This window comes from Gorilla gorilla, chromosome X (assembly GCF_029281585.2).
Source record: "Gorilla gorilla gorilla isolate KB3781 chromosome X, NHGRI_mGorGor1-v2.1_pri, whole genome shotgun sequence".
Lineage (NCBI taxonomy): Eukaryota > Metazoa > Chordata > Mammalia > Primates > Hominidae > Gorilla > Gorilla gorilla.
In genome coordinates, this window is record NC_073247.2 from 88,689,936 (window position 1) to 88,702,304 (window position 12,369).

Below are 12,369 nucleotides of genomic sequence, written 5' to 3' on the forward strand. Positions count from 1 at the left end.
ATTCGTTAAAAGACCATATCCAAAAAGGCCACGTTTCCCAGCCCACAAATCTGAGTACAGGACACAGCCCCTGAGGGACTGTTATAGCCACAAATATATTAAAATTTAATTTTTTCAAGCTGAGGCTCTACTGTATTGTCTGACTCCCATTCACCCCCTATCGCCCCAACTATGAATGGCAGAATCAAGACCTCCACATTCTTGAAGGCCCACATCATTTCCCTTCCTGTTGCAACGTTACCTGATCCTGCTGTTTTCAGTAATGGTGACAGAATCCAGGTAAGGTAATCCAGATTTGCCTTGCAATAAGATAATTCCAAGATGTCTATGGCTGCAGGACAGATTGTGATACTCCACCCTGTTCATACCCATAGCTCTCTGTTCACACTCATATCATGATATCCCTATCTCCCAAACCCCACCTTGGGTCACTGTGATTTGTATGTCATATCTCAGGACTTCTGGTGGCCAAAAGCGGAAGCTGAAGTAGGACAAGAACTGAATCTGGAACCAGAGAAATCTATAAGTCTGTAACATTGGAAAACATTGTATGCTATGGCTTTTCTAAGTGACACGTTAATAGTAATCGACATATTATTATAAAAACAAAAATTTCCCACATCTATATTGTGCTTTGTGGTTTATAAAATACTTCAATGATCCCCAGTGTGTGATGTTCCCCTTCCTGTGTCCATGTGTTCTCATTGTTCAATTCCCACCTATGAGTGAGAACATGCGGTGTTATAATAATAATAAAATTTAATAATAATAATAAATACTTCAATGAGCACTTTCTCCTTTGTTTATCAGAACAGTTAAGTAGCTTCATTTGAGGGAAACACTGCTGGAAAATTAAAAATTAATTATCTTCATCAAACTTAATTATGTATTATTCCTCCACACGTATACAATAATTATCTGTGTCACACAATCTAGTTTGATCAAAAAAAGTTAAATAACAGCTATTTTGCACCACAAGGCATGAAACGCTAGGCTTCTTATCTTTTAGGACAGATAATATTAACTTTATTTTACAGGTAAGGAAAGCAAGTCTCTGTGAGGTTAATTTGCTCAAAGTCCACATATCAAATAGTAGAACTAGGAGTCAAAGCCTCTCTACTCTGACTCCAAATCATCTGCTCTGTTTTCTACCTCAGCATTTTGAAGTGCCATTCAACTGCCTTGATTAAAATGCCTGACATCCTCCCTGTCAAGAAACAGGCAGTGGCTAACTGAAGCCATCTTCCTAAAAGACATCTTTCAACTCACAAGTTCCTAACCCAAGTTATCTCACAAAAGAGTAAGTTTCCTTTCCAGGCAGCCAAGTTTCTATGCCATGCTGAAGAACCTTTCTTTTTAATCTTTCAGGTATGCAGCCATAGAGCCTCATCCATCTGCAGAAAAGATGCTGACATATATTGCACCAAACAGAGCTCCAACCCCACCTTCAATCTTGGAGCATTATGTCAGTCATTATCAAAGCATCTGGCCCAGTGTCTCACTGCAGAGATTGTGCACAAATTAGAAATGCTGCAATCTATGAAAATTCATTCTTCATTCTCCATGTTTGTCAGCCCCTACCCTTCACATTGCAGTCCCAACAAAGGACAGAAAGGCAACCACATGGGAGAAATCCAGATAACGCAGACCAATTTCTACCTCAGCCCACAAACAACAAGGAACTAGATAGCCAGTCTTGCACATGAGAGATTAGATACTGTTCTAAGCCTACCATTTTCTCTTACACAGCTCTCTAAAACATCGCAAGGTATACTCCTCAACTCAATTCTAATTAGCTGACTCATTCACTTCATGCCTTACCTATTATAATTAGCTCTTTTCTTCAAGATTTACCAATCCCTCCTTCTACCCTAAATAGCATCCCTAAACAGCTACACAGCATTATGACCGTCTACAGTTAAAAAGATGGAAAAGTTTTCATTCACGGTTTGGTATTCCGTTAACTTTGGCCTGAGGTGAGACCAGACACAAAGAATGCCTTCAGGAGCTGGCATGCAGAGCCAGGAATCACTGGGGCCACATACAACCTAGTCTCAGCTCCAGCCAGATGAAATTACTGGATGCTGTGAGGTCACATACTGCTTCCCAGACAAACCAAGGCAGAGCCCAAAACTCTGCATTACCTCCTCAAAATGGCCTCTCATATCTCACAAAAAAAAAAAAAAAGCCCAACTTTGGGTGCAACTAGCAACTAGCCTCTTTTGAATCTCCCCTCAACAAACCGTGGCCCCTGTATTTTCCTGTCTTCTTATTTGATCTGTTTTCTATCCTGGTTCTCAGCTGAGTATCAACTTCTGTTAAGTACCTGATTCCTTGCTTTGGCTTGAATCAGCATAGTCTTCAGCCATCTTCCTGCGTTTACCGACCGCAGGCTCGAGTTCTGCAGAATTGGTTTAAACTGGTCAAAATAGATTTGAACTGACCAGAACTGATTTTCTTTGTCAAAAAATATTTGAACTGATCAAGATCAACTTCTGACAATTTTAAACCCTTTTGGGCCAGTTTTACATTACTAATGCAGGAGCAAGCCACTGAGGGAATCAGGATGAACCAGGAATGAGATGAAGCTCCTTCAATCTGCTTAGAAGACCAGCAAGGAGGGGACAAAAAGGACCTGATGCTAAGGATCATACCATTTGTGGTGGTGGTGCTGGAGGGGGGATAAGAAAGGACCTAATAGTCCAAGAGGTAGGATCAAACTACTGTGGACCCCGGGGGAGGGACTAAAATAAACTGATGCTCAATAACGCGGGATCAAATCACTGGTGTGAGACAGGAGGAGGAAAGATGCTGATGCTCGCCAGACAGGATCAAACCACTGAGATGCATATGGAGCTGAATGGGGATGCTTTTCGATAAGGAGCCATCAAACCACTCTGGGAGAGGGAAGGAAAAGAAGAGGAAGAGTGAGATTGTAAAGGGTCTAGTAGTGTGTAAGACAGAGTCAGACCCCTGTGGAGGATTGATGACTAAGGGATGCTGTTCTAAGTAGCAGGACCAAACCACTGTGAAAGAGAGGGGAGCAAAAAGAAGCTGAAATTTCTTAAAGCAAACATAAATTCTTTATAGGAAAAGTAAACAAGAATATGGTGTTCTGTAAGACAGCATCAAATCCTGCTTTTATATTTAATAAAGCGTATTTATATATATTATTATTATTACCATTTGTTCTTTACTCTGCCCTCTGATGGTTGGGTCAGACCATGTTCCCACAAAGGCTTGTGCAGTAATTCTCAGCTGCCCCTAATGGTTGCTAGGCAACAGTGCGGCAGCTGCTGGATGAACCTTCCCCTTTTGACATTAACCCCTGGGTTTCTGGAAGGGAAATAAGATGTACATAAATGAAAAAAGTGGGGAACAAAGTGAGATGATGACATCAAATGCTAGGTGGGGAGAAGTAGAAGACAAATTCATAGACCTTCGAAAATAAAAGGGAGACAGTAAAGTAATTGGCGAATGATGGCTATGTGGAAGAAGCAACAGTTTGACAAAAGTACAGTCCTATAAACTTAGAAAACATCAAGCCCAGTTCTACATAAGACTTCTGAGTCCTCCTATGACATCCCTAACCAGTGGTGCTTGAATACTTTACGTGAAAAAGTAGTAGTTGGAAAAAGTAGTAGTTCCTGGACAACCTATTCCATTTTCCTATAACTCTAGTCATTTTTAAAAATTGTGAGCCCCAAATTTCTTCCCTATGGATTTCACCCAGAAGTCTGAATCCTGTCTTCTAGAGCAGGGGTTGGCAAACTAGGGCTTACAGGCCATACCCAACTCACTGCCTATTTTTGTAAAGAGCATGAGCTAAGAATGGTTTTTACATTTTTAAATAGTTGAAAAAAATAAAAAAAGAATAACATTTTGTGACATAAAAAATTTTATGAAATTGAAATTTCAGTCCATGAATAAGGTTTTGTTGGAATACAGCCATGCTCGTTCATTTACATATTATCTATGGCTGCTTTCTTGCTACCATAGCAGAGTTTGGTAGTAGTAGTTGAGTGGTAGTAGACATTATGGCTCTCAAAGCCCAAAGTATTTTACTATGTGGCCCTTTCCAGAGTAAGTTTGCTGACCACAGATCTAAAGCAACAAAATAGCAGTTTTCAACAGGACTCTGCTTAAGTAAGAATGTAATGGGGATAGTAGATATATGACAGAGAGTTAAGAGACCTCACAGAGAATCCCAAATCCTCAAAGGGAGGAAGGAGACGTGTGCCAAGGTCCTCCAAGACCTTGAATAACTTCAAGTCATTTCCCATGGACTCCAAGGGATAAGGAAGAGATTTAGCTTGTGTGGAGAGAGGGAGTCTCTAAGAATAAAGAACAGCTGGAAGTGAAGGTTTGGGTCAGACTGTTAAAGACCTTGAGCACAAAATACATTTTCTTGGCCATCCTGAAAGCAAGAGAAGAGCCACTATTGAGTTTCAGGTTGTGATAGGGTCGATTGACAGGGAAAAAGCAGGACCTGATGAGGATGATTCATGCTTCTAGATATCATTCTAGTTCTATCTTGGTTCTATACAAGTTGCACTGGTTTGAGAAGTTCAGGTCATTCTGGTCACTCAGGTTCAAAACCATCTCAATACAGCTACCCTAGTCTGAACGCAATCTGGTTGGAGGTCAGGCTCCTACAGTAAATGAAAGATGTATATTGGGTCAATTTCAAAGGATTTCTGCTTTAGAAGGCATAAGAGATGTGATAAGAACATCTTGTCACATCTTCCTCTGATTCCTACTCATTTTCAGGACCCAATTCAACCACACCTCCCCCAGGGTTCTTGCCCTCCTCTGAACTCCTTCAGGACTTCTTTGTACCACTCACATGGTCCTAACTTATACCCTTACTAATATTGAAAGTATCTCTTTGTGAAAATGGCCTGTTTCCCCAGAAAAACCTTGAAACCCCAGAGGAGAAGAATTATAACTGAGACTTTTCTGTGTTCCCATGGGATCTGGCTAGTTGGGAAGGATATTGATCCAATGATTTAGTGGTCTCTCAGTGTAGGGTGGCCCCACTTAGGGAACCTCAGGCACTTTGGGAGTTGTGTCTGCTCTCGTTACACACTCACCTTTCTCAACTAAGTAGGCTGTGAAGAGGTGAGGTCTAGTGATGTATCCCAGCCAGGCCTGGGCTACAATGACTACACAAAGAGCATATAGCTCTTTCTGGCCCTAATGCCACAAAGTCCCTGGCTCCCCATCATTCCTGCTTTCATAGGCTCAGGGATGAATGTCGTGGTCAGAAAGACAAAGCCCACAGTTCTGATTGCCAGGTATCCAGTCCCATTTTCCATGGCCTCTGTTGATGTTGGACCCAGCCTTCAGGCTGGACTCAACAGACTCAGGATGAAAATAGGCCCTTGGCTGGGAAGGCTGGCTTTCCACAAAGTGCTCTTTCCCCACAATGGCCAAAGCAAATGCCGCCGGCCAGAGCTGAAAGCCAGCCAGCTGCTCCCAACCTTTGCCGGGCAGCACCAAGGAGGCCCAGAGTCAACAGTGCATGGACAGGTTTGCTATTTTATTCCTTCTCATTCCTCAGACATCAGATTTCCCTTTGGTGAGTCTAAACAACCAAAGAGAACTGAAGTCACCTCTAGCCTCTAGGAAAAAGTCAAAGATCTTTTGGCCTCAATTGCTAAGAGTTAGAGATTCAGCACATCCCCCACCTCCACTCCCCTCAGCCTCTCAAGGGTGCCAAAGACAACAGGCCACCTTCTGGAGTCACTGCTGAAATTGCTTCTCTCTGTTCCCTTAGGAGAAAGGAAGGAGGTGTGCAGGAATGAACTATCAGTACCCACTGTTCTTGCTGGTTCACAGGCCAAGGTAAGACTCAAAACAGAGTCCAATGAATTATTCTTCTTGAATTAAGTAGCCAGCCTCCCTTCATCATGAGGGGTCAGGGGCCAGGTTTCAGAAACTGACTGAGAGGAACATGGAGAGAGGAAGAGAAGGATGGGTAAAGAAAAGCACAGTGGGAAAGACCAGGCAGAGACAAAGGGAAGAATTTTTTATTGAACATACAGAAGTTTCTTCTGAAAGAGCAACTTTAGGCTAATGAGTGCAATTAGGAAGGTGGGAAAATTTTGATGGTGGCAAAGCTAGAAAATGGTACTGCCTTGGGAATGAAATTGTCTTGTCTGTATCCATAGAAAATATTCCCCTCTCCCAAACTGGGACGAGTTGTTACTGACTTAGAAGATACCTGGGACTAGAAAGGATTACTATCAAACAGAAAGACATTCTTCATCAGAGATAGTCAACATCTGATTCAAACTATAAGCTATCTCTTCAGTACACAGGTCCCCTCTAATAATAATCATAGACATTTCACAATAATAGTAATAAATACCTCATAATTAACCCCACCTACATGCCTGGCAATGTTCTATTCCCAAACTTGTCACCAAGGCACCCCAGCGTGCCATAAGCAATTTACAGAGGTACTGCAAGATATTTTAAATTTTTGAGGGAAACATATTAACATCTGTTGGATGCCTGTGAACTACTACTATTAAGCTTCTTCCACCTAATTACTCAATAAACAGAGCTGTTGTATATTTCTATATTTCTTTTGGCTTAGGGATGCTGTGAAAAAAATACGAAAACACTAAGGGCACGGTGAACCAAGAAACTTTGGGAATATTTGCCGTATGGATTACATGGATTACTCATGTAATTCTCCAACATTATGAGGTAGGTCTTAATATTGTTTGCATTTTGTAGATAAAGAAACTAAAGCTCCAAAAGATAAAGTAATTTGTCCAATGTACACATCTAAATGATGGCAAAGCAGAGATGAAAACATAGATATGGCAGACTCCAGGGACTGTACTCCTAAAACATTCATAATACTGCTTTCCCATAATTAGCTTTGCACACCATGCTCATTGCATACGCAGGCTGTAAAGAATGCCTTGATAGGACAAGTGATGTTTGTGTTACGGAAATAGTATTACTAGTCTAGAAATCCAAAATTTATTTGTCTCTTAATCAATACATATACTATAAAAGGTATATAAAAGGGATGCCATTTAAAACTAAGAATTAAATAAATATGAAACAGGAGCTGAAATTGGGATTCCCACCAAGCTATTTCAACTGTTCAACTGCTTTTGAACTAATTCCTGGGAGATCCCCCATGGTTAGTATAATTTTACTCTAAATTTTAGTTTTTCTGTATCACCAAGGTTCACTTTTATTTTCTGGTGTGATAAGCAGTGTCTTTTATCTCACTGAATATAAAAGAGAAAGTATCAGCCCCAATTGCCACTGGTTTCTCTCTTATTACCCTGAGGGAATTCAGCCTGAGAACGAGGACAACATACGAAGCAGGGCAGAATCAAGAGAATCACAGAGGAAAGGTGCCAGAGTCATGACTGAACCATACTCGAAACCTGTCCAACCGCTGGACTTTTCTGTTACATGAGCCAATATTCCTCTGTTTTGTTCTGATCAGTTTGAGTTTTCTGTAATTTGCAACCAAAGCAACCTGAATAAGCTACTTTCCTAAAGCACCTAGCACCATGCTTGGTATACTCAGCCATAAGAGCCCTGTTCCAATGCTGATTCCCCACTGAAGCATGTTCTAAACCCCAAACACAATTTATTGCTCCATTATTTGGGTATCATAGCTCATTATATATATCTTTACTGTATGGTATATCACTGTGGGTTATTTATTTACAGATACTTCTTTACCTAATGTTTCTCCCACTATAAGGTAAAACTGTGGTGCCTTATAAAATGCCTAACACACAGGAAACCATCCATAAGTGTGTGTTGCTCTGAACTAAAATGAAAAATTAAACATTCAATCAACGTTAGTTCAGTTCTCTTTCCTCTGGCAGGCAGAATGATGCTAGATAGGTCCCATTCTTACTATAAATTCTGACAGCCCAGAGACTTGTCCCACTTTAGCCCTAGGCATGGGCAGAACAACTACAAATGGCAATACTCAGTCTGCTGTTCCAGCATCCAACACCCTGTACCAGACCTGGCAGAAATCAATGCAGAGTTTGCTGAGACAAACCATGGGCCCCACTGAACCCAGCCCAGACAGAGAGTAGCAGTACAATCATGGCCACCACAAAGCTGGCAACCAATCAGAGTAGTACAAGGGTATTTTAAGGAAGGCCCCAAAAACATACCCATTCCATTCTCTCCTTTGTGTCCCATCTGCAAGCCTACAATTCTATCACAGGAATTTAATTGTGTTAACTGAGGGCTTTGGCCTTCTTCAAAGCAAGTTTCTTTCTGTACACTAATTTCCTCTTCTTCTGAACTTTCACGGTACTTAGCACATTCTTCTATTAGCATTTCTTATATTGGCTTGTGATTATTTCTATATGTGTCTAGTGTTGCCCACTAGACTGTGAGCCCTTGAGGACAAGAATTTTGTTTTCTCAGTCTCTGCATTCTATGGGCCTACCATATACCGAAAACAGAATAAATGCTCATAAAGTGTTTCTTGAAATTAATTATTGTCAAGTCTCCCTTAAAATAGTGAGGTAGATTTGATGCCAATTGATACTTGATACCTCCTCCTGCAATAGAAACATGTGGGATTTGGAGATGGTGGTAGAATACGTTGATTTGAGCCTATCTTAGTGAATTACTTGCCAATTGTCGTTTCTCAAAGCCTGTAACCTCTTTGAAGCTTAGTTTCTTCACCCTCACAATAAAAACAATTATAAATATACTTTGTGAATGTAATGTCTTGTGAAAAAGTGTATTTATAACATAACTTAATTGAAGGAGGGTTTTTTTCATAATTATTTTTGCCTAGTGATAAGTGGGGATTCCTTCAGAGCTTTGCAGAGATTGCCATTTCACATGCTGGATGTTCCCTGTGGAGTTTTTTTGTGGCAATAAACCTATTCTGCTTCCTCCATTAAATAATAAACAACTTTTATCCTTCCTTAGTCCACCTCCTTCAGCAGTGTTCAAGGTGGGCAAATGGCAGTAGGAACAACCCAGAACTGCACAGAAACCAAAAGCCTCTTAGAATCAACTCTAGAACGGTGTTCTTGCAGATGAGAGCCACACTTTAGTTAATATTAACACCAATTTATGTTTCCTGAGCACCTGCAAGCTGGATAGTGAAAGAAGTCATCTAGGAACAGAGATGATGATAGCAAAAAAGTCACCTTTGAATGCCAAACCAAGCCTGCCAAATTGAACTACTCATTGCTCTTCATACATGCCTTATGATTTTTCTACCTTTAGATCATTCCTCTTGCTGGTACAGAGGTCTTAAATGGCCTTCTACACTTTTCCTAATGTCAAGTGCTAACTATCTTTCAAGGCCTGGCTCAAATTCTACCTTTATAAATTTTTCCTTATACACCAAATTCCTTCTTTCACCTACAAATTGTTTCTCCTTCTTTCATGTTCTTCTCAAAGTGCTTGGCTTCTGGCAATTACTACTTTTCTATCATCTCTCTCAGTTAATGTCTCTCCAATTTATCTTCTCCTCCTAGGTACCTGTCATCTCTTGCCTGAAACATTATAGTTACATACTAAGCAGTTTCACTGCCACCGGTCTTTCATTCCTCCAGTCTATACTCCACGTTATTGCCAAGTACAGCTTTCTAACATACTTACCCTACCCTGATTTAACATTTCTGGTCGTAGGAGAAAAATCTAAATTCAGCAACATGATACACCATAGTAGCTACAAAATACAGGCCCATGAACTCACTACATCAGAATCATGGTCAAGGGGGTGGGGATAGTTTGTTAAAGACATAGATTCTCAACCAGATTCTATTTCCTGAAAATCTGTAACTTTAAAGTCATTGCAGATCAGCCAAGGATGGTAAATATGTTTCATCTTATGGATCAATTCAAATTGACTACAAATAGCCATTTGCGGTTCTCTGTTTTGAATGATTCTAAGTCATATCCAGGCTTATTGGGAAGAAAGATCATGCTTGATTAGCAATTTCTGATGGGCATGGGAGGAACTGATAGTGGTGATCATGCAGGCATTTTTTATTCCTGCTTCAGGCACAGAACAACTAGCAATTTCCCAGGCAGGTAGGCAATTCCCACCTTTGTGTACTGTTTCATTCATCTAGAATGCCTCCCTCTGCCCACACCCTCAACTCCTGAGTTTCTAGAAAATTTCTAATTATCATCTAAGTTCAATTTAAATATCACCTAGTCTGAGAAGCTTTCTTTGACTCTCTGCATCATTCCGTCTCTCATCTGGGTTCTGATAACAATTTTTTCTCATAAGCAGAACTTGCTGTATTTGCCACTTTAAATCCATTTTTAAATAAAGATGAATATAAATAAACTAATTTTCCTAAAAATACTAAATTATGTTGTAAACCTCTGTGTATATCTGTCCTATTAGACTCTGACCTACTCGAAATAAATGACCATACCTTATTCATCTTGTTTTCTTTAAATTCCAAGCCCCTTGCTCAGTTCCTAGTATCCACGGGGTGCTCAGTAAACATGTATTGAACTGAGCGTAGATCTCATTGTGGGGTGTGGGGAAGAGAAAGGAAGAGACCTGGTAACTGCGTCAAATGCATCACCCTTCCCTAGAGAACCATGGAGATAGGGTCAGGTCCATGGATGCAAATGAACACTTCTGAATGAAAGAAGACAAAAAGCACTGACAGGAATACCCTGTGAAATAGGTGCAAAGATGTCTCCTTTCCCACATAATGTCTTCTGGTACTTTGTCAGCCTCTTATGGTTTCCCACTCTTCTCAACAGTGTTTATTGTCTGTATCTCACAATTTGGTATATGCTTGTTTCAGGCTGGTGAGACTTACCTCCATTGTTAGATTGCTCCTACAGACCAAGAAACAGGGCTGAACATCTTCAGAGCTTCCTAGGCAAGTAGCACAGGTTTAGGCACATGTTAGGCACTTAAAAAGACTTGTTAATTGATTTATTGAGTGATGATGTTTTTTATGGTTTAAGAGGTCAAGTGTTTGTGTGATACTTATTACAGTTGTTATGGCACTCCAAAACCAGAGAAAATGTTCAGAGAAACTCTTGTTTGTGGGAAAGCAAAAACCTCCCACCTCCACATTAATTTTCCCAGTGCTTACTTCTCCAGATTAACAATGCCTTACCTGTGCCCTGTAGTTGGTAAATAAGACTAATTTGTGAGTCTAGCATGGCATAGAAAAAGTTGTGGAGCTAGAGTTAGATGATTTGGATTCTTATTCTGACTCTGCCAACAACTTTCTGTATGACCCTGGGCAATACGCTTCCATCCAGCTTTACTATCTATTAACTGAGGAAGGCAGACTCCAAGGTCTCTAAGGGCTCTTTCTGTTTTAAGTTCCATTGTTTGATTAAGTGTGTTTAGCATGAGGAACATGAATAGGGGGCGTTGAACAGTGCTTGTCCTCAAGTATTTTATGGAGTTGTTTATTTTTCCAACAGAATTTCTGAATGTCTACTATATGCCAAACACTGTTCTGGAGACTCAAAATGTAACCTTGAACAAAACAAAGTCCTTATTCTCAAGGGCTTATGTTCTAGTAAGGAAAGGTAGACTATAATCAAATAAACAAGCAAAATCATAATATGTCAGTGAATGCAATGGAAAACAAAAAAAGCAGAGTGAATTAGTCCATTCTCACATTGCTAATAAAGACATGCTTGAGACTGGGTAATTTATAAAGGAAAGAGGTTTAATTGACTCACAGTTCAGCATGGCTATGGAGGCTTCAGGAAACTTACGATTGTAGTGGAAGGGGAAGCAAACATGTCCTTCACATGGTGGCAGCAAGGAGAAGAACCAAGCTAAAGGGGGAAAAGCCCTTTATTTAACCATCAGATCTCATGAGAACTCACTCACTATCATGAGAACAGCAGCATGGGGATAATGGCCACATGATTCAATTACCTCCCACTGGGTCCCTCCCACGACACATAGGAATTATGGGAACTACAATTCATGATGACATTTGGGTGTGGACACAGCCAAACTATATCATTCCACTCCAGCCCCTCCCAAATCTCATGTCCTCATATTTCAAAACACAATCATGCCTTCCCAACAGTCCCCCAAGGCCTTAACTCATTCTGGCATTAACTCAAAAGCCAGACTCCAAAGTCCCACCTGAGACAAGGCAAGTCTCTTCTGTCTATGAGCCTAGGGCTGATGAGATCAAAAGCAAGTTAAAATCAAAGATGTAAAATCAAAAGCAAGTTAGTGACTTCCTAGATAGAGTGGGAGTACAAACATTGGGCAAATACGCCCATTCTAAATGGAATAAAATTGGCCAAAACAAAGGAGATAAAGGCCTCATGCAAGTCCAAAATCCAGCAGGGAAGTCAAATCTTGAAGCTCTCAAATGATTTCCCTTGAAT

General features: G+C 40.5%; 1 long non-coding RNA gene across 1 annotated transcript in view; it reads right to left on the bottom strand.

Annotated features, from left to right (window-relative positions):
- LOC134757939 (uncharacterized) overlaps window positions 1–2,632 on the bottom strand; it is a 352,906-nt gene extending 350,274 nt beyond the window's left edge. Inside the window, exon 1 of the long non-coding RNA XR_010132596.1 lies at window positions 2,327–2,632. This is a non-coding gene — a long non-coding RNA (uncharacterized lncRNA). The remainder of the gene's footprint in view (window positions 1–2,326) is intronic.
- Window positions 2,633–12,369: the final 9,737 nt, after the last annotated feature.